Here is a 7,159-nt window from a genome sequence, read left to right on the forward strand (position 1 = left end):
ATGTTTGATGTTGTCAGTGGACAGAAGACGAGAGGGAGGGAGGGAGGCAGAGAGAGAGACATGTTTGATGTTGTCAGTGGACAGAAGAGGAGAGGGAGGAAGAGGCAGAGAGAGAGACATATTTGATGTTGTCAGTGGACAGAAGAGAAGGAGGGCAGAGAAAGAGAGATGTTTCTTTCATGGATATTCAGAAGGCCTTTTCTGAATGAAATACAGAAATGCACTCAGCGTCTTACCTCGAGATCTGTGCTACAATTGTCTTTCTGATCGTCACATCACATCCAGCCAAGGTGCACGAAGAGAAGAGACAAATAAAGAAAGGAACTCTTGTCACGCAAAGAATAGAAGCAGACTTCAAAAATTACTCTTTATTATTGTGTGTTCGTGCTGTGTGTAAAGACTTCTTCTTCAGCGGTGACTTGTGAGACCCAGATTGAGAGACTAGTGTTGTGAGTGCCAGTTTGAGACAGTAGTGTTGTGAGTGCCAGATTGAGACAGTAGTGTTGTGTGTGCCAGTTTGAGACAGTAGTGTTGTGTGTGCCAGTTTGAGACAGTAGTGTTGTGAGTGCCAGATTGACACAGTAGTGTTGTGTGTGCCAGTTTGAGACAGTAGTGTTGTGTGTGCCAGTTTGAGACAGTAGTGTTGTGAGTGCCAGATTGAGACAGTAGTGTTGTGTGTGCCAGTTTGAGACAGTAGTGTTGTGAGTGCCAGATTGAGAGAGTAGTGTTGTGAGTGCCAGTTTGAGACAGTAGTGTTGTGAGTGCCAGATTGAGAGAGTAGTGTTGTGAGTGCCAGTTTGAGACAGTAGTGTTGTGAGACCCAGATTGAGAGAGTAGTGTTGTGAGTGCCAGTTTGAGACAGTAGTGTTGTGAGTGCCAGATTGAGAGAGTAGTGTTGTGAGTGCCAGTTTGAGACAGTAGTGTTGTGAGTGCCAGATTGAGAGAGTAGTGTTGTGAGTGCCAGTTTGAGACAGTAGTGTTGTGAGACCCAGATTGAGAGAGTAGTGTTGTGAGTGCCAGTTTGAGACAGTAGTGTTGTGAGTGCCAGATTGAGAGAGTAGTGTTGTGAGTGCCAGTTTGAGACAGTAGTGTTGTGAGACCCAGATTGAGAGAGTAGTGTTGTGAGTGCCAGTTTGAGACAGTAGTGTTGTGAGTGCCAGATTGAGAGAGTAGTGTTGTGAGTGCCAGTTTGAGACAGTAGTGTTGTGAGTGCCAGATTGAGAGAGTAGTGTTGTGAGTGCCAGTTTGAGACAGTAGTGTTGTGAGACCCAGATTGAGAGAGTAGTGTTGTGAGTGCCAGTTTGAGACAGTAGTGTTGTGAGTGCCAGTTTGAGACAGTAGTGTTGTGAGACCCAGATTGAGAGAGTAGTGTTGTGAGTGCCAGTTTGAGACAGTAGTGTTGTGAGTGCCAGATTGAGACAGTAGTGTTGTGTGTGCCAGTTTGAGACAGTAGTGTTGTGAGTGCCAGTTTGAGACAGTAGTGTTGTGTGTGCCAGTTTGAGACAGTAGTGTTGTGAGTGCCAGATTGAGAGAGTAGTGTTGTGTGTGCCAGTTTGAGACAGTAGTGTTGTGAGTGCCAGATTGAGAGAGTAGTGTTGTGTGTGCCAGTTTGAGACAGTAGTGTTGTGAGTGCCAGTTTGAGACAGTAGTGTTGTGAGTGCCAGATTGAGACAGTAGTGTTGTGTGTGCCAGTTTGAGACAGTAGTGTTGTGAGTGCCAGATTGAGAGAGTAGTGTTGTGTGTGCCAGTTTGAGACAGTAGTGTTGTGAGTGCCAGATTGAGAGAGTAGTGTTGTGAGTCCCAGTTTGAGACAGTAGTGTTGTGAGTGCCAGTTTGAGACAGTAGTGTTGTGAGTGCCAGATTGAGACAGTAGTGTTGTGAGTGCCAGTTTGAGACAGTAGTGTTGTGTACACATTTTTTATTATTTTTATTTTTAATACATTTTTTATAAATAATTATGTTACTTCAGATATTTTTTGTAAATACTTAACACTTATTAATTATTTATAAAAAAAAATAAAAAATAAAACAGCATTGTTGGTCAAGGGCTTTTAAGTAAGCATTTCACTGTATATATTCAGTGCATGTGACAAATACAATTTGATTTGATTTAATTTTGATGTACTGTAATTAGTCAAGGTTAGAAATGGCCCTTCATCAAACATGCTGTGGAACAGCACAGCTCTCTATGTGTGTGTGTGTGTGTGTGTGTGTGTGTGTGTGTGTGTGTGTGTGTGTGTGTGTGTGTGTGTGTGTGTGTGTGTGTGTGTGTGTGTGTGTGTGTGTGTGTGTGTGTGTGTGTGTGTGTGTGTGTGTGTGCATGCGTGTGCGTGTGTGTGTGTGTGCGGGTGTGTGTATGTGTGTATCACAGCTCCCTTTGAGGGTTTGGCTGGCAGGATGCCCTCCTTATTCTCCTACAGCCTCCTCTAGCCTAGGAGACAGGAGAGGAGACAGGAGAGGAGACAGGGGAGGAGACAGGAGAGGAGACAGGGGACCCATTCCACCAGCTGGCTGGGCTAGCCCTACCCTGATTTTACAACACAACCTGAAACTCCCCCTCTCAGGTGCTCAGCTGTGTGGCCCAAAAAGTATGCCTTTGTCAACAAAGAAAACGACACACACACACGATGCCTACCTCACCCTCCTCTGTCGTCTATCATCAGAAGCATGTCGCTGCCACACACATTGCACTGTCCCCTTCTTTGTGTCATATCTGCATGAAAATGAAAGTTGAGTGCACACTTTCAGATTAGCATATAAAGTGGCTGCATGTTTTTAGAGAATAGCAGTGTCCCCAGAACGGAGCCTTGAGGGACCCCTTAAGTGGCAGGGTTATACATTTATGTACACAGAAAGGATGAGCGTGCACAGGTTGTTGCTCCAAAGGCGAAAGTTGACTTCAAGCCTTGGCTGTGCTAGGATTTTTCTTTCCAGCATACTCTAGCTACTTGACAGTACAGCCCATAAATTAGCCTGAAACTACAACTTGCACGATTTTGAAATTCTCAAATTTTCATGCAAATGATCAATACCTGACAATAAGTTCTAGGGGTGACTTTCATACAAGGACATTTATGGGAAATTATCTAGTATTACTATCTCCTCTAATTGCAAAGTATGATGACGACTGTGATCTTATTAAGAGAGAGGTTCAGGAATACATCAAATCCATGCTGTATCTGTCTCGGGTGGGAAACTCTTTATTTCTCTGTTTTGGCCGGGTATGGTTCTCAATCAGGGACAGCTGTCTATCGTTGTCTCTGATTGGGAATCATACTTAGGCAGCCTTTTTTTCCTTTTGTATTTGTGGGTAGTTGTCTTTGTTAGTGGCCTTATAGCCAAAGTCAGCTTCATGGTCGTTTTCCTTATTCTTAGTTTTTTTGGCGACATTTATCAATAAAAGAAATGTACCATGCTGCACCTTGGTCCGGTCATTTCCACGACGACAGCGATCGCGACAGTATCCATAAATTGTGGCACGCAACACTAAGTCGATGCATTCCTCTTAGCCCACTCCCTAGGATACATACTTTTTTCGCCACATTTTTGTTACATTACAACCTTAATCTAAAATGGATTAAAAAACATTAAAAATAATCCTCAGTAATCTACACACATCCCATAATGACAAACCGAAAAACATCAAAAACTAAAATACCTAATTTACGTAAGTGTTCAGATCCGTTGCTATGAGACTCAACACTGAGCTCAGGTGTATCCGTTGCTATGAGACTCAACACTGAGCTCAGGTGTATCCGTTGCTATGAGACTCAACACTAAGCTCAGGTGTATCCGTTGCTATGAGACTCAACACTGAGCTCAGGTGTATCCGTTGCTATGAGACTCAACACTGAGCTCAGGTGTATCCGTTGCTATGAGACTCAACACTGAGCTCAGGTGTATCCATTGCTATGAGACTCAACACTGAGCTCAGGTGTATCCTGTTTAATCATCGTTGAGATGTTTATACAACTTGATTGGATTCCACCTGTGGTAAATTCAATGAACATGATTTGGAAAGGCACACACCTGTCATATATAAGGTACGACAGATGACAGTGTATGTCAGAGCAAAAAAACAAGTCATGAGGTCAAAGGAATTATCTGTAGAGCGCCGAGACAGGATTGTGTTGAGGCACAGATCTGGGGAAGGGTACGTAAGCATTTCTGCAGCGTTGAAGGACCCAAGAACACAGTGGGCTCCATCATTCTTAAATGGAAGAAGTTTGGAACTACGAAGACTCTTCCTAGAGCTGGCCGCCCGGCCAAACTGATCGATCGGGGGAGAAGGCCTTGGTCAGGAAGGTGACCAAGAACCCGATGGTCACTCTGACAGAGCTCTAGAGTTCCTCTGTGGAGATGGGAGATCTATCCAGAAAGACAACCATCTCTGCAGCACTCCACCAATCAGGCCTTTATGGTAGAGTGGCCAGATGGAAGCCACTCCTCAGTAAAAGGCACATGACAGCCCGCTTTGCCAAAAGGTACCTAAAGACTCTCAGACCATGAGAAACAAGATTTTCTGGTCTGATGAAACCAAGATTGAACTCTTTGGCCTGAATGCCAAGCGTCACGTCTGGAAGAAACTTTGGTGGTGACAGCATCACGCTGTGGGGATGTTTTTCAGTGTAAGGGACTGGGAGACTAGTCAGGAACGAGGGAAAGATGAACGGAGCAAAGTACAGAGAGATCCTTGATGAAAACCTGCTCCAGAGAGCTCTGGACCTCAGACTGGGGTGAAGGTTCACCTTCCAACAGGACAACGACCTTAAGCACACAGCCAAGACAACACAGGAATGGCTTCGGGACAAGTCTCTGAATGTCTTTGAGTGGCCCAGCCAGAGCCCGGACTTGAACCCGATCGAACATCACTGGAGAGATCTGGAAAAAAGCTGTGCAGCGACGCTCCCCATCCAACCTGACAGAGATGATTTGGATCTGCAGAGAAGAAATGGGAGAAACTACCAAGCTTAAAGCGTCATACCCAAGAAGACTCAAGGCTTTAATCGCTTTAACAAAGTACTGAGTAAAAGGTCTGAATTATATATAATATATATGCGATATTTCACATTTCTAAAAACATGTTTTGCTTGGACATTATGGAGTACTGTGTATAGATTGATGAGGGGTAGAAACAAAAACTATTTAATACATTTATTTTGTGTTAGATTGTACCCTGACAAAATGTGGGAAAAGTCAAGGGGTCTGAAAACTTTCTGAAGGATACTGTAGATTAAAGAGATATTAATGTTAAATGTAGAATAGAGATGAAATAGATATTAATGTTTAAATGTAGAATAGAGATGAAATAGATATTAATGTTAAATGTAGAATAGAGATGAAATAGATATTAATGTTAAATGTAGAATAGAGATGAAATAGATATTAATGTTTAAATGTAGAATAGAGATGAAATAGATATTAATGTTAAATGTAGAATAGAGATGAAATAGATATTAATGTTTAAATGTAGAATAGAGATTAAATAGATATTAATGTTAAATGTAGAATAGAGATGAAATAGATATTAATGTTTCCTGAAAAGAAAAAGCTTGAAGGTTCAGAATCAGCACAAAACAGCCAGTTTAAGATGATTATTTTTCAGCACAGCTCACACGCAGCGCTCAGGCTCTAGGTGTGGATGTTGAAAATGACAGCAACCGCACGCAGGCACAAAAATACACACATATATACACATACCCACACCCACACACACAAATACACACATATATTCACATCCCCACACCCACCCACACACACACAAATACACACATATATACACATCCCCACACCCACCCACACACACACACACAAATACACACATATATACACATCCCCACACCCACACACACAAATACACACATATATACACATCCCCACACACACACACACATACACACATACACACATATATACACATCCCCACACCCACACACACACACACAAATACACACATATATACACATCCCCACACCCACCCACACACACATACAAATACACACATATATACACATCCCCACACACACACACACACACACACACACATACACACATATATACACATCCCCACACCCACACACACACACACACACAAATACACACATATATACACATCCCCACACCCACACACACACACACAAATACACACATATATACACATCCCCACACACACAAATACACACATATATTCACATCCCCACACCCACCCACACACACACAAATACACACATATATACACATCCCCACACCCACCCACACACACACACACACACACACACACACACATACACACATATATACACATCCCCACACCCCACACACACACACACACACACACAAATACACACATATATACACATCCCCACACCCACACACACACACACAAATACACACATATATACACATCCCCACACACACAAATACACACATATATTCACATCCCCACACCCACCCACACACACACAAATACACACATATATACACATCCCCACACCCACCCACACACACACACAAATACACACATATATACACATCCCCACACCCACCCACACACACACAAATACACACATATATACACATCCCCACACCCACACAAATACACACATATATACACATCCCCACACCCACACAAATACACACATATATTCACATCCCCACACCCACACAAATACACACATATATTCACATCCCCACACCCACACACAAATACACACATATATTCACATCCCCACACCCACACACAAATACACACATATATACACATCCCCACACCCACACACACACACACACAAATACACACATATATACACATCCCACACACACAAATACACACATATATTCACATCCCCACACCCACCCACACACACATACAAATACACACATATATACACATCCCCACACACACATACAAATACACACATATATACACATCCCCACACCCACCCACACACACATACAAATACACACATATATACACATCCCCACACACACATACAAATACACACATATATACACATCCCCACACCCACCCACACACACACACAAATACACACATATATACACATCCCACACACACAAATACACACATATATTCACATCCCCACACCCACCCACACACACACATACAAATACACACATATATACACATCCCCACACACAC

The sequence above is a fragment of the Oncorhynchus keta genome, chromosome 15 (assembly GCF_023373465.1).
Source record: "Oncorhynchus keta strain PuntledgeMale-10-30-2019 chromosome 15, Oket_V2, whole genome shotgun sequence".
Lineage (NCBI taxonomy): Eukaryota > Metazoa > Chordata > Actinopteri > Salmoniformes > Salmonidae > Oncorhynchus > Oncorhynchus keta.